The sequence below is a fragment of the Dendrobates tinctorius genome, unplaced genomic scaffold (assembly GCF_039654945.1).
Source record: "Dendrobates tinctorius isolate UK_male_01 unplaced genomic scaffold, ASM3965494v1 ptg000099l, whole genome shotgun sequence".
NCBI lineage: Eukaryota > Metazoa > Chordata > Amphibia > Anura > Dendrobatidae > Dendrobates > Dendrobates tinctorius.
Window position 1 is genome coordinate 2,583,577 of NW_027361767.1, and position 25,745 is coordinate 2,609,321.

General features: G+C 44.1%; 1 protein-coding gene across 1 annotated transcript in view; it reads right to left on the reverse strand.

The window, feature by feature from the left end:
- Positions 1-19,825, reverse strand: part of DNASE2 (deoxyribonuclease 2, lysosomal) — a 55,532-nt gene extending 35,707 nt beyond the window's left edge. The window contains exons 1-2 of the mRNA XM_073587433.1: positions 19,703-19,825; positions 16,673-16,737 (exon numbers count right to left, since the gene is read on the reverse strand). The gene's annotated coding sequence lies outside the window, so the exon portion shown is untranslated. The remainder of the gene's footprint in view (positions 1-16,672; positions 16,738-19,702) is intronic.
- Positions 19,826-25,745: the final 5,920 nt, after the last annotated feature.

Genomic DNA, 25,745 nt, shown 5'->3' on the forward strand with positions numbered 1-25,745 from the left:
AGTTCTAGATCTGGCAGCTTTTCTGCCTTGTATATTTTTTATGAAGACACTTTTGCTATACCGTGACTAATTTTGTGGAGATTTGACAGGATTTTCCCACCACAGTCAGTAGTGCCTGAAATGCGCCTACATATTCCAGAAATCCCTTCCAGGCTTACCTATATTGCCACGTCTTCTCCTCAGTTGTATTGGCTCTTTTTACTTTTCTCTTCCACTATTTGATCTTTTTTAGACCTGCGCCTCTGTACAGATAGGACTGGGAGTGTGGATTAAATACGAGAGTGACTCTTTCCTGACGACTCTGGGAAGCCAATCTGCTTAGTTCCTGCACGTCACCTTGTTCTGCATTGCAGCAGGTGTTATTACGATCGTCCTGGGAGTTTTGGGCTGTTACGGAGCCCTCAAGGAGAGTCGTTTCTTTCTTTTAATTGTGAGTTTTCATTGGAAATTAGTACATTTTTATTGGTGCTTCCTATTTTACACATTGGCTTATCAAGAGGGCAAATTTCTGGTGGCATGATTGCTCCTCAGGAAACCCTCACGGTGCCATCGAAGGAATAAAAGAATCCACACTATCTATAAACAGAGAGATGGTGAGGGAACTCTTAGCTAATTTACTTGAATTTAACTCTCCTGGTCCAGATGAATTAGGGTACTGATAGAGTTAGCAGAGGAAATTGCGGAACCACTAGCCAGAATTTTTGAAAAATCCTTGAAAACAGGAGAAGCCCCAGAAAATTGGAGAAGGGCAAATGTCCCTATCTTCAAAAATGGAAAGAAGACGGAGCCAAGAAATTACAAGACAGTGAGTCTGACTTCTATACCAGGAGACATATTTGAACAAATTATTAAACAGCATGTATGTAAGTACTTGAATAAGAATACAGTAATTTACCAGAGCCAGCATGGGTTTGTAGCAAACAAGTCATGTCAGACTAATCTAATTTCCTTCTATGATGGAATCACTGACTGGGTAGATCAAGGAAATGCTGTAGATATAGTATACCTTGACTTCAGCAAAGCATTTGATAAAGTATCTCATACTATCCTTATTGAAAAATTGACCAAGTATGAAATTGACAAGGTTACAGATAGGTGGATTCATAACTGGCTCAGTGATCATACTCACAGAGTGGTAATAAATGGTTGCACATCCAATTGGAAAAGTGTTTCAAGTGGGGTACCACAAGGCTCTGTCCTTGCCCCAGTGTTGATCAACATTTTTAAAAATGATCCAGATAAGGGAACTGAAGGTAAACTGATCAAATTTGCAGATGATGAGACTGAGAAGGATCTAGATAAGCTTGAACAATGGGCAGCAACTAATAGAATGGTATTCAACACAGATAAATTCACGATTCTACATCTGGGCAAGAAAAAAAAATTACATCTATAGAATGGGAAAAATGGAACTAAGCAACAGCACGTGTGAAAAAGACTTGGGTATACTAATAGATCACAGACTGAACATGAGTCAAACACAGTTATGGGATTTATTAAGAGAAGTATAGATCAAGAGCAGTAATTATCCCCTTCTACTCCTCCTTGGTCAGGCCTCATCTGGAATACTGTGTCCAGTTCTGGGCACCACATTTTAAAAAAGACATTGAAAAATGAGCAAGTTCAGAGAAGAGCGACCAGGATGGTAAATGCACTGCAAACCATGTCCTACAAGGAAAGGTTAAAGGATCTGGGAATGGTTGCAAAAAAGAAGGCTAAAGGCCCCGTTACACATAACGATGTCCCAGCGATCCCACCAACGATCCGACATGGATGGGATCGCTGGGACATCGTTAGGCTGATCGCTGGTGAGCTGTCACATAGACAGACCCACCAGCGATCAGGACCAGCGAGCAAGCTGGTTTCCAATGTAAACATAGGGTATCTAAGAGCCGCGCGTCGCTGATCGCTGGTCTCTCGCTGATACACGCAGCGATGCGTGCTGGCCAGTGGGAGACCAGCGATCAAAAAAACGGCCCAGGACGATAGTGCTCGATCAGCGATACCCGGCGTGGGGGGGGGGAGGCCGGTCGCTGATCCCCATCACACTTACTGGCGATCGCTGGTGAGATCGCTGTGGCGTCACAAAATCAGCGATCTCGCTAGCGAGATCGCTGTGTGTGATGGGGCCTTTAAAAGGAGACATAGTAGTGTGGCGCCCCCAGGAGTATGGTCGCCACACTGGCATTGCCTTCCTCCAGGGAGGGTGATGTCAGGCTTGGAAATAATGAAGGGTCTCTCTGACAGTTAATCTCTACATACAACACAGTTCCCACTCCAGGCCAGCAGAGGGAGCTCTGAACCCAAATTGGGGGAGGAGTGCTCTCTGAGGGCCAGGAAGGGAAATTAGTCAATTAGTGTGAGGAGGGCAAAGAGTGTAGACGTGTGGAGAGAAGCTGGAGGTTGAGCTGAGGATAGAGAGCTCCCTCCCAGTGATAGCGCATGATCTGGAGTCTAGTCTCCACGGTTGTAAGGATACTGAAGGTCCTGCAACAGAAACCAAAGGAATAGGAAGCTGTAAATGCTCTATTCCCAACTAAGACTTGGAGGCACAACAGCGACCGGTGAGCCAAGAGAGATAGAAGGCTACAGCTGTCTGCCATACGAGATAGATCCAAAAGGGAAGAAGAAGGAGGAACTTCAGTGTAACACTGTACTGCATGTACCTCAAGTAAGCACCAGAGAGGAGACTACAACCCATCTGACAGAGAGATTCCTAAGTTGCTTACAGGCTAATCATCTCCTGTGCCATCTGTAATCTGGACTGCATTTACAAGTAAAGGTAAAGAAACTACATTACGCTGTGTCCTTGCCTTCTTCCTGCAACTTCCTCAGCACTGCTACATCTCTGTGCCAGACACTGCACCCTCTTCCCCAACACCTATCTACACTGCCCTGAGACCAACAGCCCTGCCTGTGGAGGGCTACACCATCATTGCTGCACTACACCATCTGTCCCAGAGGATCTGCTTGCAGCGTCGGCTTAACACCTTCATTGCCGAACACCACAGGTGGCGTCACGAATCACTCATAAACTTTATTTCACCACTCAATCCCCTTTTTACATGGGCGCCCAGGGCCACGGACCGGGTCACCGCTGCTGTGACATTCCCCTCTGAAGGACCGGCCCGGTACCGAGTACCCCACAGCCCTGGGAGGGCGACCCAGTAGCTGTCTACAAATATCTGAAGGGCTGTCACAGTGTAGAGGGATCATCATTATTCTCATTTGCACATGGAAACACGAGAAGCAATGGAATGAAACTGAAAGGGAGAACATACAGATTAGATATTAGATAAAACTTTTTGACAGTGAGTGTGATCAATGAGTGGAACAGGCTGCCATGAGAGGTGGTGAGTTCTCCTTCAATGGAAGTCTTCACACAGAGGCTGGACAGAAATCTGTCTGAGATGATTTAGTGAGTCCTGCACTGAACAGGGGATTGGACACGATGACCCTTGATATTCCTTCCAATTCTATCTAACATGCTATGATTCTACTTGGACATTCGGAGTCCTGACCCTAATTCTGTAAGCCAACAAGGCAGAGACTACAAATATAAATAGACAACAGATCTCGTCGTTGGGCGGACAAAGGCCGCAGGGGCCCGTTCTTGGGATAATGGGCTTCTTATGAATCTGATTCCACTGCAGATTTGGACACAAATCCAGAACTGAATCCATGTGTGTAACTTGTGGATTTCGCTGTGAAATTCAGCCTCCCCCTTGCACTGGATAGGATGAAAAAAAAATTCTGCAAGGCTTGAACGGAATTAGAATATAGGATAACTTCTCAATCGTTGGGACCCCAACCAATGCTGAGAACAGTGCTCCTCTTACAAGTCCTGTCTGTAGAGCAAAGGCCAAGCATGTGCACTTCTGTTCCACTCATTGTCAGTGAGAGCACTGGAGATAGCCGAATGCTGCACTCGGCTGGTCGTCCGCAATCCATGGCTGGTTGTGACTAAAGCCCTACACATTAGAGAAAATTTGACTAAATCTCCGATTTCTCCTCTCAACCCAACAGATGAAGTCAGGGAGTGAAGGCATCGGACATGCTGAAATACACGGTCCCATCCCTTTTCTCCTCCAGGAGCTAAGTTGCATCCAGAGGTGTTTGTCAGCTGTTTATTCACCCTCCATATTTATAACACATCCAAGCTTCAGCTTGGGAGAAATAGCTGACTGCTTTCTAAGGTGTATGGGTACATTTTGGGGCTCCAAACAAAGGTAGAGGCACGTCAAGGCACTATGGTTGGAACTACAAAGCCACAAGGTACCTAGATCAGTGGTACCAATTCACAAGTCTCCAAGTTAGGACCATCAAACCATGAGGAACCAAGGTTAAGGGCACAAAGTGACATGCACCATCCATACGGAAATATGGTTCTAGTGATTCACCAAGAAGTCATCATCAAACCATTAGACACAGGTCCCCAACCACTTCTTTTCCTGAGTTCACCACCTCGCCGCTTCTCTGCATAACACACGTCGGTCTGATCACTAGATGTAGCTCTTGGAAAGGTAACTGGACTACTGGGAAATCACATAACATGATAATGCTTCCTCCAAAAAAAAAAAAATTCAATGGTTAGATTGTCTTCCATCACAGTACATTACTCATCCGAACAATGCCAAGAGCGAACGGATTTCCTGCCTGGCATAATACAAGTGTTCACATGTTTGATTGTGTTCTTTCTTTGTGTCAATATATTTGAGATTCATTTCCTTCTGTTTGGTGTCACTTTGTAAATGAGTCTTATTGTTACTGTGCAGTTTTTGCTGATGATGCTTGGCCTGTTTATCTGTGAGATAGCAGCAGCTGTTCTGATGCTGGCTTTCGCTAATGGGGTGAGTTGATGTATTTTTTTCATTGTCCGCACCAAGGGTGAAAGTATTGTAGGACTGAAGCTGTTACCTGTCCCATATGGTGTACACTGCTTCATAGGGCTCATACTCACTTGCGAGAGACTCGCACGACTCTGGTGCGAGTCTCACGCATGAAAACCTGGCACTGCGCCGGCACTCGGACCGGAGCGTGCGGTTATATGTATTTCTATGCAGCCGCACGCTCCGATCCGAGTGCCGTATGAGCCCATATGGTATAGAAAGGGTTGTTCAGGATTCAGGCACACCTACTTTCTTCCAATAACATCATCACACCTGTTATGTGTGGTATCACAGCTCAGCTCCATTTAGACTCCCTGCAATAGCAGACTGCGCTGCGCTGTTTCTGGTGGAGAATAGCCCGAATGTTGTGTTGCTTTTTGTATTGGTTTTTGTTTGTTTGTTTTTTAAAATCCTGGACAACCCTTTTAACCTTCATTTTGCATTCCCATGCTAATTCTTTGCACTGCTAAATATATCTCTATACATTAGGTTCTAAATTGCAATATATGTTATATTTTATTTACTGATAATTTCAGCTTGAAAAAAAATCACTACAACTTGGTGTCTCCGACCTGTGTAATATGCTATTCTCTCTTCCTGTTATCAAGTGTAATCAATCACTAGTAGCAGAAACGCCAAGAAGGATTACAGGAAGTGGGGTCCGATCTTTGTATACAGAAAGTTTTTATCTATCACCAGGAAGTGGGTAGGTTTTTGTATTTCTACAGGACATGGTGGTATGTCCGTGTCTCTACAGGAGGTGGGAGCAGATTTTTGTCTATTCTACAAGTAGTGGGGCGGGTCTTTGTCTCCTCTACAGGTAGTGGGGCGGGTCTTTGTCTCTTCTACAGGTAGTGGGGCGGGTCTTTGTCTCTTCTACAGATAATGGGGTGGGTCTTTGTCTCTTCTACAGGTAGTGGGGCGGGTCTTTGTCTCTTCTACAGGTAGTGGGGCGGGTCTTTGTCTCTTCTACAGGTAGTGGGGCGGGTCTTTGTCTCTTCTACAGGTAGTGGGGCGGATCTTTGTCTCTTCTACAGGTAGTGGGGCGGGTCTTTGTCTCTTCTACAGGTAGTGGGGCAGGTCTTTGTCTCTTCTACAGGTAGTGGGGCGGGTCTTTGTCTCTTCTACAGATAATGGGGTGGGTCTTTGTCTCCTCTACAGGTAGTGGGGCGGGTCTTTGTCTCTTCTACAGGTAGTGGGGCGGGTCTTTGTCTCTTCTACAGGTAGTGGGACGGGTCTTTGTCTCTTCTACAGATAATGGGGTGGGTCTTTGTCTCTTCTACAGGTAGTGGGGCGGGTCTTTGTCTCTTCTACAGGTAGTAGGGCGGGTCTTTGTCTCTTCTACAGGTAGTGGGGCGGGTCTTTGTCTCTTCTACAGGTAGTGGGGCGGGTGTTTGTCTCTTCTACAGGAAGTGGGGCGGGTCTTTGTCTCTTCTACAGGTAGTGGGGCGGGTCTTTGTCTCTTCTACAGGTAGTGGGGCGGGTCTTTGTCTCTTCTACAGGTAGTGGGGCGGGTCTTTGTCTCTTCTACAGGTAGTGGGGCGGGTCTTTGTCTCTTCTACAGGTAGTGGGGCAGGTCTTTGTCTCTTCTACAGGTAGTGGGGCGGGTCTTTGTCTCTTCTACAGGTAGTGGGGCGGGTCTTTGTCTCTTCTACAGGAAGTGGGTGCGGCTCTTTGTCTTTCTACAGGTAGTGGGTGTGGTTATTTGTCTCTTCTACAGCAAGTGGAAGCGGTACTTTGTCTCGTCTACAGGAAGTGGGTGCGGGTCTTTGTCTCTTCTACAGGTAGTGGGGACAGGCTTTTATCTATTCTACAAGTAGTGGGGGCGGGTCTTTGTCTCTTCTACAGGTAGTGGGGTAGGTCTTTGTCTCTTCTACAGGTAGTGGAGCTGGTCTTTGTCTCTTCTACAGGTAGTGGGTCGGGTCTTTGTCTCTTCTACAGGAAGTGGGTGCGGATCTTTGTCTTTCTACAGGTAGTGGGTGTGGTTATTTGTCTCTTCTACAGCAAGTGGAAGCGGTACTTTGTCTCGTCTACAGGAAGTGGGTGCGGGTCTTTGTCTCTTCTACAGGAAATAGGTGCAGTTCTTTGTCTCTCTACAAGAAGTGTGTGCAGTTATTTTTCTCTTGTACAGGAAGCGGGTAAAGGTCTTTGTCTCTTCTTCAGGTAGTGGTGTGGTTCTTTGTCTTCAGGTAGTGGGGCGGCTCTTTGTCTCTTCTACAAGAAGTGGGAGCGGTACTTTGTCTCTTCTACAGGAAGTGGGAGCGGTACTTTGTCTCTTCTACAGGAAGTGGGAGCGGTACTTTGTCTCTTCTACAGGAAGTGGGGGGAGGCTTTGTCTCTACAGGAAATGGAGCAGGTCTTTGTCTCTACAGGAAGTGGGGCGAGTCTTTGCCTCTCTAAAATAAGTAGGGGCGAGTCTTTGTCTCTACAGGAAATTGGCCGTGTCTTTGTTTAAAGGATGTGGGGGGAGGTTTTGTCTCTACAGGAAATTGGCCATGTCTTTGTTCTACAGGAAGTGGTGGTAGGCTTTGTTTCTACAGGAAATGAGGTGTGTCTTTGTTTTTACAGGAAGTAAGGGGAGGCTTTGTCTCTACAGGAAGTGGGTGTGTTTTTACCTCCTCAGGAAGTGGGTGGGTCTTTATCTCTACAGGAAGTGGGTGGGTTTTTAACTCTACAGGAAGTGGGTGGGTCTTTACCTCTACAGGAAGTGGGTGGGTCTTTACCTCTACAGGAAGTGGGTGGGTCTTTACCTCTACAGGAAGTGGATGGGTCTTTACCTTGACAGGAAGTGGTTGGGTCTTTACCTTGACAGGAAGTGGGTGGGTCTTTGCCTCTCTACAGTAGCTAGAGACATGTCTTTGTCTCTGCTTTTTCTAGCCTGTGTTTCAGACTCCATAAAGGTATAACAGAAAGGCGAGCTTTTAGTTCAATGCATAGAAGTCATTGGATAGTAGAGTAGGAATACATGCTAGAAAGTGCTGGACAAAGAAGTTCTAGTGCCTATAATGCTGGCAGAATGCTAATGAATAAGAAATGTCTATTGAAAAAGAGTGCATGGTAAGTTACATAGCATGGAAATCAGGACAGTTCCTGGACATATATGGACACACATGTCTGGTATTTCCACCAAAAACAGTTTAACCTTGTGAAGAATGATGTCAGCAGTGTGTCTGTCCGTTTACTTTGTGTGAGCGGACAGACACACTTCAAATAAAACTTTATTTACATTTTAAAACAATTTAGCCTTGAAATTATATTGGAATAGCACCCAGGATATTATGGCACGGCTGCCCACTCTACACCTCCGTGCCAGGAGAGAAGAAGAGCTCTGTTTTTTTTATTTTTGTCAGGTTGTGTGAACATGGAATATTTTCTTCCTATATTTCATTCAGATGTGCTCCTCATTATGTGAGCAGTGGTCTAATGTTCCCATTCATCATCCCAGATCCCTCTTTCCCCCAAATCTGAATTTACAGAATTGTCAGTAAAGTCTCAAATATTCTAGATGGTTGTAGGATCCGCCAGAACATTCATCCAATAGTAATGGCCAATGTAAGGAAAACCCTATGCCATTTTAGGTAAAATTCACATGTGGCAGGAATTTCTGCAACATGTTTGCCATGGGTTAAAATCTCCTCAGATGAGCTCTATATATGGGGCCTAGTTAAGTGATCCCTTCACAGACCAAACATGGTCTATAGTAAGCAGCGGCCTACATAAAAACCATGGGGTCCCATAGAAAAAGTCCTAATTTCCTCCAAATAAAAGATATTTGACAGAATTGGTGGAGTCACGGCACATAGCCGCAGTCTTAGAAGGGACGTACCTCCAAACTTTTAAAGACAGTGAGAGGGCACAGAAATAGTGCCCTTACTGAAGTCCCTTAGTGTTCCTACCCTATACCCTGTTTATGGCCCCCTTACAGCATGATAACCCCCAAAATGCACCCCCTGTACGCAGTATGATACTCGCAAAATGATTTCTCCCTCACAATCTGCCCCCAAAACCCTCCACATGCATGGGATGCTGCTGTCACTGTGCCGACCAACATAGTATGATATCTCCACAGTCCCTGCACACAGTATGATTCCCCCACAGCATGATGTTCCCATGCAATAGGATGCCCCCACAATCTCTCCCCCACAGTATGATGCTTCCACAATCCCCCCAACACATTATGATGTCCCAAAAGTCTCCACACACAGTATGATGCCTCCACAACCCCACAGAGGATGATGCCTCCAAAGCTCCCCAAACACAGTATGATGCCCCCAATCAACCTCTCACAGTATATTGCCCCCACAGTGACGGCTACACATAATGCATACATAATATGATGACCCCTGCACTTTCTCCCAACACAATATGATGACCCCATAGCCCCCCACTCTGATTGCAAAAATTAAACCCCTTAAATTCCATTGTGAATTGCGACAATGGTATTTAATAAGTTAGGAACAGGGTAAAGTTTTGATTCCGACACCCATCTTTTCTCCTGCCACGCGATTGCCAGGTACTGATGGGTTGGCAAACTGAATACCCTCTTCTCTTCCACGTCAGTCTGTGGCCGGGCTTCATAGGAGAATGTCAAACCTACAACAAACTGCATTAGTTCAGTATTAATTCAATTAATTCGATCCCAATGATAAGGGGTCAAATGACGAAGAGATCCATAACGTTAAAAATATAAATTTTTATTAGATCGTACTGTAAATGCGTACAAAGAATATGAAAAGCGGAGATGCCAAATAGGGGCCGCAAGGCGAAAATAATAATAAGATGGAATACGGTAAGCTAGATGGTACTTCTAGTTTTCAATATTTATATGAAAATTACATATGGCACACAGGAAAAGTACATGGGTAAAAACACAATATGATAAGCAGACTAAGGTAAGTAAAAAAATGTAATAATATATGTTAGGTATGGGCAGTTGAATAGAATTGGTAATGTGCTATAATAAGCATACAACGAACAAAAGTGCATTCTATTAAAACCCATAGGCAAACGTTGTAACTCATTAGTCAGATTAGAACTTTAGCAAGTGCTGATGTAAACTATCTCTTAAAGTGCTTAGCGTAATTTGCTTTACCTTGGGAAACAGTGACCTGATGGATCCCGTGAACTGATCACCTCAACGTCCCCTCACGCCAACACGCATTTTGCTGCCAGCTTCTTCCGGAGATGACCCAGTCAGATTTTTAGGAAAACCCAACAAGGCCTTTTATTTTTAGAGGAATTTGCAGATTTGGTAGTGGGGCGAATTCCTCTCTCCACTCCGGATTTTGGAAGTGGCTCTATGGCCATGATTCCATTGAAATCTGTCAGTTTGGAGTTCGCAAGCTGCAGAGCAGGTGGCTCTGTGCAACCCAGATCTGTGTGGAGCTAACACAGAGCCAGGGACTTCAAGGCGGCTGACGCACCCAAGAGACACGGCGGCGCCATTGTCCACGGCAACGGGTTATGTGCACATACTGTTTATATGGAAACCCGGCTGCAATCCGGAGGATGAGGGTATGTGCACACGCTGCGGATTCTGCTGCGGATCCGCAGCAGTACCATTAAAATCAATGAAAAACAAAAAATGCTGTGCACATGCTGCGGATTTTTCCACGTGGATTTGCTGCGGTTTCTAATCCGCAGCATGTCAATTCTTTGCGGATTCCGCAGCGGTTTTTACACCTGCTCCATTGTACAGGTGTCAAACCGCAGGCTAATCCGCAGATAAACCGCAGGTCTTTTGGCCTGCTGATTTACCTGCGGATTTTGCAAAATCTGCAGCACAATCCGCAACGTGTGCACTTACCCTAACACTCCTGTATGTGAGTCTGCAAATTAAAGACACTGTTTAAGATGAACTTTTCTGTGGTCCCTGCCTGTTTGTCGCACTGCAACAAACCCTCTGCACTACACCATGTACTTTTCCAGAGTGCCATTTATTTATATATTTCTTAGTCTTTAAGGACATAAATATTCAAACCTAGAAGTACCATCTAGCTTACTCTTATTCCATCTTATTATTATTTTCACCTTGCGTCCCCTATTTGGCATCTCTGCTTTTCACATTCTTTTTATGTATTTATGATCTAATAAAAATTAATATTTTAATGTTATGGATCTCTTCGTCATTTGACTCCTTATCATTGGGATCGGATTTGTTGAATTATTATTTTTTAAGTGCCTATATACTGTCAGCGGACATTTTTGTTTAATTATTAGTTCAGCATTATTGCAGCACATTGCACAGTCCATCTAGTAAAGCCCAAGTACGACTCCTGACGGACTCATTAAACATGTAAAAGGAATGCAAATAATATGCCTTCCCTCCTCCTAACAAAAAAAAAATCTAAAAGTATAAATTATATCCCTTTATGCCAAAAAAGTAAATAGCAAAATGTCATAAAAATTAAACATCGTTGAATATGTAATTGTTGGAACTAATAAAATGTTAATATTTATCCCATAAGGGGAATGTTAAAATGGAAAGAAAAAATCTAAATGTCAGAATTGCAAAAAATGGAATAAAAAGGATCAGAAAGTCGGATGTTATGGTGAATAAAACACTAGCTTGTACCAAAAAGAAAAAAAAAAAAGCCCTGATATATCTGCCTCTCAGAATATGGCAACTGAAGGTAAATTATTGTAAAGTGGTGAAACTAGAAAACATACGGTAACTTTGATATCAACATGATCACACTGACCGCTAGACTTTACCAGGACATTTTTCACACAACCCCAAAAAGTTTTTTTTTTTTTTTTTCTTCTTCAGTGTCGTGTTTAATCAGATGCATTCGTTCTTACCTAGAACCATTGCTTCTAATGGAGAATATCTACTGTACATAAAACAGTACCATATAAGACACTACATCATAGGGTGACCATGGCAATGTAAAACGCTGCGTCCATACTGTTCTGGTACAATGAAGAAATACATGTTTCTGTCTGTAGGGCTGTTCTGAGATGATTGAATCTGTAAAAAAGTACAGCAAGGCTATTGGCATCGCAGCCGCTATCGTTGCAGGATGTGAGGTGAGGACATAGATATATTCATGGTGCACAGTCCATTTATCTACAGCTCTGGCAAAAATTAAGAGACCACGGCAGAGTTTTATAAAAATCAGCTTCTGTACATGTCTGATGGCCATTCCATTCCAGTGTCAGTTGAATTCCAGACCGGACATTCAGCGTCTCCCACTCACACACCACCTCCTCACCTCGCCCCCAATCTGTCGGAGTCCCACAAGGTTCAGTCCTAGGACCCCTGCTCTTCTCCATTTACACCTTTGGCCTGGGACAGCTCATAGAATCTCATGGCTTTCAGTATCATCTCTATGCTGATGACACACAGATCTACATCTCTGGACCAGATATCACCTTCCTACTAACCAGAATCCCTCAATGTCTGTCCACTATTTCATCCTTGTTCTCCGCTACATTTCTGAAACTTAACATGGACAAAACAGAATTCATCATCTTTTCCCCATCTCACGTGACCCCCCAACGAACCTATCCATTACAGTAAATGGCTGCCCACTCTCCCCAGTCCCACAAGCTTGCTGCCTCGGAGTAATCCTTGACGCTGATCTCTCCTTCAAACCACATATCCAAGCCCTTTCCACTTCCTGCCGACTTCAACTCAAAAATATTTCACGAATCCGTTCATTCCTCAACCAAAAATCTGCAAAAACCCTAGTCCATGCCCTCATCATCTCTCGCCTTGACTACTGCAACCTCCTGCTCAGTGGCCTCCCCTCGAACACTTTCGCACCCCTCCAATCTATTCTAAATTCTGCTGCCCGACTAATCCACCTGTCCCCCCGCTATTCCCCAGCTTCTCCCCTCTGTCAATCCCTTCACTGGCTCCCCATTGCTCAGAGACTCCAGTACAAAACCCTAACCGTGACGTACAAAGCCATCCACAACCTGTCTCCTCCATACATCTGTGACCTCGTCTCCCGGTACTTTCCTGCACGCAACCTCCGATCCTCACAAGATCTCCTTCTCTACTCCCCTCTTATCTCCTCTTCCCACAATCGCATACAAGATTTCTCTCGCGCATCACCCCTACTCTGGAACCCTCTACCACAACATATCAGACTCTCACCTACCATCGAAACCTTCAAAAAGAGCCTGAAGACCCACCTCTTCCGACAAGCCTATAACCTGCAGTAACCACCGATCGACCATACCGCTGCATGACAAGCTCTACCCTCGCCTACTGTATCCTCACCCATCCCTTGTAGATTGTGAGCCTTCGCGGGCAGGGTCCTCTCTCCTCCTGTACCAGTTATGACTTGTATTGTTTAACATTATTGTACTTGTTTTTATTATGTATACCCCTCCTTACATGTAAAGCGCCATGGAATAAATGGCGCTATAACAATAAATAATAATAATAATTCCACCCAGAGTACACCTCATTCTACTTAATGTGCTTCTGATTAGGTGATCACCTGAACAAAATCTTATTTAATGAAGAGATGTATAATAAACCCTGCTGTGGTGTTCACAATCCTCTTGCAATAGGACAAGCTGGATGGCAAAACAAGTGCTAGTAATATCCCAAAAGTAATAGGAATGAAAAATAACTTTTAACCATGCTAAAGGAGTTGAAGAGAAAAGTCTTGAGTGAGGAAAAGAAGGGCTCAATTCTGGCTTTCCTAGCAGAGGGATACAGTGAGCGTCATGTTGCCTCCATCCTTAAAATTTCTAAGACTTCCGGAAGTCCATTACAACAAGGTCAAGCAGCAGAATTGGGGACAACAAAGCTACAGACCGGCAGAGAGTGAAAACGACTCTCCACTGACCGGGATGACCGCCATCTGATTCGAATGTCACTTAGCAGCCGCAGGCTGACATCAAGTGACCTACAAAAGGAATGGCAAATGGCAGCTGGGGTGAAGTGCACGGCAAGAACAGTTCATAACAGGCTCGTAGAGGCAGGGCTCAAGTCATATAAATGTAGAAAAAAGCCTTTCATCAATAAGAAGCAAAGGAGAGCCAGGCTGAAGTTTGCCAAAGACCATAAGGATTGGACCATAGAGGACTGGAGTAAGGTAATCTTCTCTGATGAGTCTAATTTTCAGGTTTGCCTAACACCTGGTCGTCTAATGGATAGACGGAGACCTGGAGAGGCGTACAAGCCACAGGGTCTTGCACCCACTGTGAAATTTGGTGGAGGATCGGTGATGATCTGGGGATGTTTCAGCAAGGCTGGAATTGGGCAGGTTAATCTTTGCGACGGACGTATGAATCAAGCCGCATACAAGGTTATCCTGGAAAAACAGTTGATTCCTTCTGCTCAGGCAATGTTCCCCAACTCTGAGGATGGGTTTTTCCAGCAGGACAACGCGCCATGCCACACAGCTAGGTCATCAATGTGTGGATGAAGGAACACCACATCAAATCCCTGTCATGGCCAGCCCAATCTCCAGACCTGAACCCCATTAAAAACCTCTGGAATATAATCAAGAGGAAGATGGATAGTCACAAGCCATCAAACAAAGAAGAACTGCTTACATTATTGTACCAGGAGCGGCATAAGGTCACCCAAAAGCAGTGTGACAGACTGGTGGAAAGCAGCCAAGACGCATGAAAGCTGTGATTAACAATCATGGTTATTCCACAAAATATTGATTTCTGAACTCTTCCTGAGGTAAAACATTAGTATTGTTATTTCTAAATGATTATGAACTTGTTTTCTTTGCATTATTTGAGGTCTGCGAGCACTCTGCATTTTTTTGTTATTTTGACCATTTCTCATTTTCTGAAAATAAATACAAAATTTAGTGCTTGGAAATTCGGAGACATGTTGTCAGTAGTTTATAGAATAAAAGAGCAGTTTACATTTTACTCAAAAATATCCCTATAAAGAGAAAAATCAGACAAACTGAACATTTTGCAGTGGTCTCTTAATTTTTGCCAGAGCTTATATAACGCTGAGATATAGCCTGTAATCAGGATTTCATTTAATGTGTACATGACATGTAGAAAAAGAAAAAACCCGAGTCTTCCATTCTTAGGCCAAATTCACATAACCCTGAAATACGTGGCTCGGATTGCAATACCCGGCCTGACCCGAGGCCTATATGAGACAGATAACTCAGGTCAGGGGAGGGATACTGCGATAAACTACGGCCCTGTGAATCCCCTTGGTTCTTATTTTGATTAGTCGGACTGGCACAGCATCATGCTTGACAGTGGGATAGGCTGACTAATCTGAAGAGAAGCCAAAGGGGGTTCTCAGGTCCCTGGTCTGGGCTGGGGTCCTGTAAGTCTTTTAGATCATTTGTACCCACAAGCGGACTTGACCATGTATGAGCTTGGAGTTTACTGCTTGTTGACTAGGATACTGGCCACCTCTGCAGTCTATCAGAGGTGGTTGGACACCTAGGCAAGGATCATGCGCTTACAGGTCTTTGCTATAGAGCTTGTCAGTGCTGCTCTGAAGCCGGTCAGATAGATGGATGCAGCCAGCTTCAGTGTTCCTGCACTCATCTAGAGGGAAAGCTGCACATTTTGGAGCAGCGGCGTGCCGATGCACCTGGTCCGATATGTCAATCATCAAGAGCACACCGCCTCTTAGCAGGAAGGAGGCCGGGAGGTTATCAAGCGGTGCGCTCCTCAAGACAAAAAAAATGTGACAAACGCAGTAAACTTCAGGGATCCGTGTTCTCTGTGATCTCTGTAGTAGGAGCCTGGCTACGTGTATCAGCAGCACCAGCCAGCTCATCATGAAGTATGAATCCATCATGTGGCGCTATGTAACTTGCTGATGATGGATATATAACGAGTAGTGATGAGCGAGGATACTCGTTGCTCGGGTTTCCTCCTAGTATTTTGGCGTGCTCAGAGATTTAGTTTTCGTCTCATCTGCATGATTTGCGAATGCTGGACAGCCTGATTACATGTGTGGAATGCCTGTTTGTTTGGGAATTCCCACATGTATTCAGCCTGTCTACAAGTCGCCAATCATGCAGATGAGATGGCGAAAACTAAATCTCCGAGCACGCCAAAATACTCGGAGGACACCCAAGCATGCTCGGGGAAAACCTGAGCAACGAGTATACTCTCTCATGACTATTAACTAGTTAAATTTACCCATAAAAATTCACCTGACTCCATTACATCCTCCCCCTAAAAATAAAAAAACTGAGCAGCACCTCCTAGCAGAATGCAGGTGTAAGGCTAGTTTCACATTTGCGTCTTTGTGCGCAGCGCATCGTGCGCAAGTAGAAACGCATGCAAAAAAGCACGAGTTTTTGCATGTGTTTGTGTTTTTTATGCGCATGCGTTTTAACCAGTTTCTAGACATGTTTACTCTTAAAACGCATGCGTACACAAACGCAGGCATACACATGTCCATGCGCACGCCTGCGTTCCCATAGTCTTTAATACGTTGTTTTGACGCATTCTGTGTGCAAGCGTACACAGGCTTTTTTTTTACGCCTTCAGGCGGACCCAAAAATGCAACATGTTGCGTCCGGCGTGTCTAGACGCACACCTGAAAAAACGCATGCACACGAAAATGCAGACGAACGCAAGCAAACGCAAGACCATGCGTGCGCCATGTTAAATATAGGTACGCATGACACATGCGCACGATCCGCTGTGCACAAAAACGCTAACGAGAAACCAGCCTAAGACGGCAGTAAACACAGAGAGTTTTTTCTATCATGTACCCGGTCTGATCTGATTTTCATGTTTGGAAAAAGGCAATATGATTGTATGCTGACTGTAAAAGAACCACTGAGAAATATAGCAGAAAGTGACACAAATCCTACCTCGTACTGATGACCCCGTGCTTCAGAGCTGTCACCTCTGCTGACGGTTCGGCCCTGAGAGCATCCTAGCAGAGGAAGAAGCGGAGATACAGAATGTAAATCTCTGACCTCAGCTCACTGATCCCGGCCACCTTTTTTTTTTTACCTGTCCTCCATTGGTAATCCCTATATTTCCCCACTAGCCATGTGACCGCTGCAGCTAATCACTGGTTGTGTACTAGATGCCACGTGATCAGGTGAGGGGATGTTCAGGAAATATAAATTATTGGGGACCCCACTGGAAACCTGGACGTGCCCCTTGGGGAGAGATGATGGGGTGTACGCTCAGGCCTAGGCTTCTGTACTGTGCACGCTCATTCACTGGTTTGCAGCTGGCATCCATCCTGGTCGGGCTCAAATTATTCCTCAGACTGGGGTAACGCCTGATGCCCGCGGGGGAGCCATCATCTATCCGCCCTAAGCAGCGAGTGCCCCAGTGAGTAGTCCGCAATGCTGCCACGCCGCACAATGCTCTCGCTCGCAGGATCCTTTCTTCATTTAATAAGCCCACTTTCGTGTTTTCCCTTTTGTTCCGTTTTATTAACTTTTATTAAATATTGTATTTGCATTGTTAGGATGGAAAAGAGTTTTTGTGTATCGCGTCTCTGAAGGACGCCCGGGCCTGGAGAATGGCAATTAAATGCGATAGAAAAAAAACCTTCAAATGCCGCTAATGCTCGTAGCTCGGCCCGTGATTTCTAATTCATCCCTGCGCGGACTATAATGTGGCGCTCCATGTATTATTTCCTCACACCGAGCTTTTCTCTCCGGTTTGCTTCCGGCTAATGAGTCTCCCTCCAGCCTTTTCTTACATTGTAGAGGACACAATAGCTGGCGGTGCCTGATCGGAGGAGGAACAATGCCCAGAACTCAGGCAATTTGGGGAGGGGATTTTTTTTTTTTCAAAGCGCATGCAAATAGAAAATAGTCATAAACCAATCGAGCTTAGAACATAATTGGTTGTTATGGGCAGCTGCAAATATTCCCCCTACGTATCCTCACAATAAAGCTCCGTTCACATTTTGCAGGCAGGTCAGAGGTAAATGCAGAGAACGTACCTCCAAGGTTAACACCCATCTGCCCGCAGGCCTCAAATTCACCAAGCACTTGACAAAATAATGTGCTCGCACTGAATTAATAAGGCATAATGCGCATTATTACACAAAGCATCACAGTAATAACAGTATATACTGAGCAGCGAGTCCTATGTATGGGACTGTATGTACTGTGGCGGTATACATCAGAGCAGAGGCGTAGCTAGGGGTTCAGCTCGGGGGGGGGGGAAATCTGAGTGGGCCCCTAACCAGTTACCATGATTACAACTCAGGTGGCGAACCCAGTGGCAGTAGCTCTGGGTGGGCCCCCTCAGAACAAGGGGCCCTGGGCGACCGCACCCTCTGCCCCCCTGGTAGCTACGCTACTGCATCAGAGGCAATACTTCCTCTAACGAGCCTAAAAATGGGATATGAAACTTAACAATTATTACACAGCATTACTGCAGCTGCCTGTTTTTCTATTATATGAACACTAGAGGGTGCTATCAGTCCTAAGAACATGTAGCGGGTCCTCACAATACTAAATCTATGCGGGCATTACTATAAGCACATGAAATACACTCCTTTATATACTTTACATGCACTATTAGATGAAAGCACGCCAAGCAGTCAGTATACCATGAAATATATAGATATATTTTTCCTCTGATCACATTTACTTACTATTCTAGAAGAGTCAGATGGCAGTATAGCTTGGACGGGGATGGCAACACAATGCTCGGACTGGCCATCAGCTCTCCCGACCTGAGCTTGACAGCTGCGTAGAAATACATGCTGTCACGCTCCTGTGAGGAGAGCCGAAGGACAGTCCGAGCACTGCGTTGCGATCCCCGTCCAAGTTATTCAGCCGTCTAGCTCTTCCCTTTAGAAGATTTTCTTCTGATCAGTAGTACCAAGTATTCCAGTGGAGCCACTGACTGAAGAAGAGGTTTAATTGCGATACTTGGACTGTGTCTATGGATGCAATTACATTTTTTTTCTGGTAAAATTAGACACCATAACAGTTCAGTAGGTTCACTCTAAAAGCAACATAATCAGGGCAGAAACCCTGATTCCAGCGATGTTTCACTTACTAGGCTTTGTGTTGCTGTTTTAATAAAATCAGGGTTTTATCAGCAGGACTAGGTGCCTCCTGCCTACTAGTCAACTGCTCTATCTAACCCCGCCCCCACCACTGATTGGCAGATTTTGGTCAATGTACACAGGAAGCAGCCAATTAGTGGTGTGGGCGGGGCAGGTATGATAGAGCTGTAACAGCAGAGAATACTGTGATTGTATCAAAACAACAGCAAGTAGCCCAGTAAGTGACACATCGCTGGAATCAGGGTCTCAGCACCTACATTATGCTGCTCTCAGATTATGTCACAAAAACCAGCTGACTGAGTAGGGGGCGTATTCACGACTCACTGCAGCTCAGCTCCTATGCAAGTGAATGTGATCTGAGGCCCACAGTAAGGCTGGGGTCAGACTTGCGAGAAAATGAATGAGGGGGATACTGATTGAGTATCGTCTTCCTATTAATCCCCTTAGAGTATGTGCACGTGGGGTCTTATAGACGCACTCGCTGAGTTTTGCCAGAAGAAGACGCTCCAGGAACCCGCCGGCGGTGATATTCCTGAGGCCTCTATGGGCCAAACAGTCACATGAGGCGACTGACCGGGGGCATGGAAGTGTAGTTTGGTAAATGGACATCAGAGACGTGTTTGTCACACGCGTTATTTCCATAAGGCGTGATCCTACATCACAGAGAAGAGACGGGGCGCTAGGGAGGAAGCATGTACGTTTCTTATTTCTGAGCTTTACTCACATTTTTTTCCACATTTGTGCCCTCAGTCTGTCAGGCGGAACTGGCAGCGAACGTGTCAGCATTGTGTTAGTTAAGTGGGTTTACACTCATGTACAAGAACACACAGTCATAGATCTGCAGCCTATTTACCTTCCTGCGCCTCAGAGAAGCCGAACAAAAGGGATCCACGGACTTCCTGGAACAGTCACAGGAGAACTATGTCATGTAGGATGGGCGTGAGACGGCCGCCTGCTCGCACACTCAACACGTTAGCCTCCGTCTACAGGAGGACCGGAGGCTGCACCACCGAAGCGTAATACACCGCAAGCTTCACCGTAGACCCCAGAGCTAAAATACTGGCATCTGCTTGTGTGGCAAGGGGGACGTGGACCACCTATTACACGGGTCCGGGGATGTCCGGTGAAAACAAGTGGTGACCTATCTGTAGGATAAATACTAATCAGTGGGGGTCCGACCGGCACCGATCGGAAAAATGGGTAATTATGATCCCCGACAGGGCACCTTTAACCCCGTTATAGAATGAGGCGGTAGAATGCTGGATCACCGATCTATTCATTCTCCACGAGCTGTCAGGAAAATGAATGAAGCTGAGTATAGGCCCCAATCTCAGGGCTCACTCTCATCTGCGTAAAAAAAAAAAAAAAAAGTGCCGATGTTGATCCAGAAAAGTAGGACGAGTGTCATCCGAGTACAATGCGATTTTTCTCAACTAGCATCCATATGCAATGCGTTTTTAACATCAGCTTTTAGATACTGTAATTATCTCACTTAAAGATGGTTTACAAACTAATAAAGCAATGTTATACAGAGACTAGATGGTGGCCCGATTCTACCGCATCGGGTATTCTAGAATATGGCCAGCGGGAGACCAACGTTCAAAAGATGGTCCAGGACGATCCACCACAGCGGGGGCCTGGTCGCTGCTGCGTGTCACACTGAGGCTAAGTACTCACTTTGCAGAAATGCTGCGGAAATTTGTCAAAGCTGACATGTCCCGGGAAAGATGTGGGTTCACCGCCGGAGCCCACATCAAACAGAGGGAGTCCGACATCTGCGTTAGGCTATGTATCCACGTATGCAGAAAATTCCTGAATAAAAACCAGACTCCTTCCCAGGAAAAGCGGGTTTTTTCCCCGCGCGTTTTTTATGCGTTGTTTTCCGGAGGATCCCCAGTGTCTTAGAATATAGTTGAAAATGCGTTCTTTACCGCAAAATTAATGAACATGCTACGTTTTTTAGCGCAATGTGTTTTTTATGCAGAAAAAAGCACATCATGTGCACAAAAATTGCAAATTGGGATGATTTATGTATGCTTTTTTACAGTGTTTTTGCATGGAAAAAAATGCTTAAAAAAACTCTTATGTGGGCACACAGCCTAAAAGTACGCCCGATGTCAGAAAGGGGTTAATATAGGGGACTCTTAAAAAAAAAATAACATAAGGTCCCCCTATAATTAATAACCAGCAAAGGCTATGCAGACAGCTGCGGGCTGATATTAATAGCCTAGGAAGGGGCCATGGATACTGCCCCGCCGTCCCCCTGACTTAAATCATCAGCTCTCAGCCGCCTCAGAAAAGGCGCATCTATAAGATGCGCCAATTCTGGCACTTAGGCCGAGGTCACACTTGCGAGTGTGATGCGAGAAACTCGCATCAATACCCGGTACTGCCACCGGCACTCAGGACCGGAGTGTGCGGCTGCATAGAAATACCAAATATTTGTAAAATACTAAAAATGAATTGAATGCAGCTTAAAAAGCTAATAGACATTTATTACAATGATGCCGGGGCTTCTGGGGAGAGAATAACTCCATATTACCACACCCAGGGTTAGCCTTCATACTGTAAGAACCTGACAGAAGAAACCTACGGCCTGCGTGTGATCTCACAGTAATACGGCTCTGTGGATGAGGGATTACATTATTGCAGGGGGCAATTTTGGAAATTAGTGACAGGATCTCTCTGATCTCCAGGCCCGGGTACGGCGTTTAAGATCTGTAGTTGTAAATATGTAGCCACTTAATTGGATGCACAATTAGTTCTATGGGTATAGCCCCGTGCATCGTTCACACCCGCACTTGTCTTTCACAATGGGTAGAATTGTGTGAATTCAGCCGCAATAGTTTTCCATTAGCCGTATGTGGTCGGGAATAATCCTGCCGGCGTTCTGGACTTAGGGCTCATACACACAGCAGCGTCAGGGCCACAGACCAGCTGCGCACAAAGGCCTTGATTCATTTGGGCTATGTTCAGACATTGCGTTTTTGTAGCATTTTTTTTTTAATGCATATTTTAAGCACAGTACCAGCAAAATCTATGTCATTTCAGAAATCTCATGCGCATACCTTGTTTTTTTTTTCTTCCAAAGATTAATTTTTCTTCTATAGTTACAATATAGCAAGAGAGTATTTTATAACCCGATAACTGGACTTTTTGTGAGACATTGTATCGATATCATAGAATCCTAGAATGGTAGAGTAGGAAGGGACCTCCTGGGTCATCATGTCCAACCCCCTGCTCAAAGCAGGATTCACTAAACCAACCCAGTCAGATGTCTGTCCAGCCTCTGTTTGAAGACTTCCATTGAAGGAGAACTCACCACTTCTTGTGGCAGCCTTTTCCACTCGTGCACCTGTGTCGGAGGGATGGTCCGTGCAGGGGATTGCAAGTGTTAATAGGCGAGTCGCTGCTTTTTTTACTTTCCATTATTTATCCTGGCTATGCGGTATGACTCACCCAGAAGATTTATACGCCGCTCGTGCTACGTTATTATACCGTGTGTAAGTACACATACCGCTTATTGCACAGAGAAACTATGTCGCCTCACATAATGAAGGGTAATCGTCCAAGAGAAGAAAAAGTTTCACCGTTTGTTTTTTTTTTCATTGTAATCGCAGTCAATTGCCAAATGAATCAGGTTTACAAGATAAATTATGTAAAATGATTTGGAAATGTTCGGAAGGTCTGGCTAATCGGTGAGGCACTCTGGATATTTCATATTGGCACGTGCTCCTCATCAGCAGGGCTGGCTCCAGGTTTTCGTGGGCCCCGAGCGAAAGAGTGCCAAATCAATGGGGTTACATACAACATCCTGCGGGAACCCAAGTCTATAAATTCATGCCACCTACACAATAAAATGGTAGTTATGGAATTGTGGCGATTGCCTATTATTATGGACACCCAGAAAGAAACCTTCTGATAGTAACTACAACGCCCAGCAAGGTGTTTGCTGTGACTGGTAACAGTAATATAGATACCACATAGTCCTCCATACAGTATTATAGATACCACATAGTCCTCCATACAGTATTATAGATACCACATAGTCCTCCATACAGTATTATAGATACCACATAGTCCTCCATACAGTATTATAGATACCACATAGTCCTCCAAACAGTATTATAGATACCACATAGTCCTCCATACAGTATTATAGATACCACATAGTCCTCCATACAGTATTATAGATACCACATAGTCCTCCATACAGTATTATAGATACTACAAAGTCCTCCATATGGTATTCTGGGCACCACATAGTCCTCCATACAGTATTATAGATACCACATAGTCCTCCAAACAGTATTATAGATACCACATAGTCCTCCATACAGTATTATAGATACCACATAGTCCTCCATACAGTATTATAGATACCACATAGTCCTCCATACAGTATTATAGATACCACATAGTCCTCCATACAGTATTATAGATACCACATAGTCCTCCATACAGTATTATAGATACTACAAAGTCCTCCATATGGTATTCTGGGCACCACATAGTCCTCCATACAGTATTATAGATACCACATAGTCCTCCAAACAGTATTATAGATACCACATAGTCCTCCATACAGTATTATAGATACCACATAGTCCTCCATACAGTATTATAGATACTACAAAGTCCTCCATATGGTATTCTGGGCACCACATAGTCCTCCATACAGTATTATAGATACCACATAGTCCTCCATACAGTATTATAGATACCACATAGTCCTCCATACAGTATTATAGATACCACATAGTCCTCCATACAGTATTATAGATACCACATAGTCCTCCATACAGTATTATAGATACCACATAGTCCTCCATACAGTATTATAGATACCACATAGTCCTCCATACAGTATTATAGATACCACATAGTCCTCCATACAGTATTATAGATACCACATAGTCCTCCAAACAGTATTATAGATACCACATAGTCCTCCATACAGTATTATAGATACCACATAGTCCTCCATACAGTATTATAGATACTACAAAGTCCTCCATATGGTATTCTGGGCACCACATAGTCCTCCATACAGTATTATAGATACCACATAGTCCTCCATACAGTATTATAGATACCACATAGTCCTCCATACAGTATTATAGATACTACATAGTCCTCCATACAGTATTATAGATACCACATAGTCCTCCATACAGTATTATAGATACCACATAGTCCTCCATACAGTATTATAGATACCACATAGTCCTCCATACAGTATTATAGATACTACATAGTCCTCCATATGGTATTATGGGCACCACATAGTCCTCCATAGAGTATTATAGATACCACCTAGTCCTCCATACAGTATTATAGATACTACATAGTCCTCTATACAGTATTATAGATACCACATAGTCCTCCATACAGTATTATAGATACCACATAGTCCTCCATACAGTATTATAGATACCACATAGTCCTCCATACAGTATTATAGATACCACATAGTCCTCCATACAGTATTATAGATACCACATAGTCCTCCATACAGTATTATAGATACCACATAGTCCTCCATACAGTATTATAGATACTACATAGTCCTCCATATGGTATTATGGGCACCACATAGTCCTCCATAGAGTATTATAGATACCACATAGTCCTCCATACAGTATTATAGATACTACATAGTCCTCCATACAGTATTATAGATACCACATAGTCCTCCATACAGTATTATAGATACTACATAGTCCTCCATACAGTATTATAGATACCACATAGTCCTCCATACAGTATTATAGATACCACATAGTCCTCCATACAGTATTATAGATACCACATAGTCCTCCATACAGTATTATAGATGCCACATAGTCCTCCATACAGTATTATAGATACTACATAGTCCTCCATATGGTATTATGGGCACCACATAGTCCTCCATATGGTATTATGGGCACCACATAGTCCTCCATACAGTATTATAGATACCACATAGTCCTCCATACAGTATTATAGATACCACATAGTCCTCCATACAGTATTATAGATACCACATAGTCCTCCATATGGTATTATGGGAACCACATAGTCCTCCATACAGTATTATAGGTACCACATAGTCCTCCATACAGTATTATAGATACTACATAGTCCTCCATATGGTATTATGGGCACCACATAGTCCTCCATATGGTATTATGGGCACCACATAGTCCTCCATACAGTATTATAGATACCACATAGTCCTCCATACAGTATTATAGATACTACATAGTCCTCCATACAGTATTATAGATACCACATAGTCCTCCATACAGTATTATAGATACCACATAGTCCTCCATACAGTATTATAGATACCACATAGTCCTCCATATGGTATTATGGGCACCACATAGTCCTCCATACAGTATTATAGGTACCACATAGTCCTCCATACAGTATTATAGATACTACCTAGTCCTCCATATGGTATTATAGATACCACATAGTCCTCCATACAGTATTATAGATACCACATAGTCCTCCATATGGTATTATGGGCACCACATAGTCCTCCATACAGTATTATAGATACCACATAGTCCTCCATACAGTATTATAGATACTACATAGTCCTCCATACAGTATTATAGATACCACATAGTCCTCCATATGGTATTATGGGTACCACATAGTCCTCCATACTGTATTATAGATACCACATAGTCCTCCATACGGTATTATAGATACCACATAGTCCTCCATATGGTATTATAGATACTACATAGTCCTCCATACAGTATTATAGATACTACATAGTCCTCCATACAGTATTATAGATACCACATAGTCCTCCATATGGTATTATGGGCACCACATAGTCCTCCATACAGTATTATAGGTACCACATAGTCCTCCATACAGTATTATAGATACCA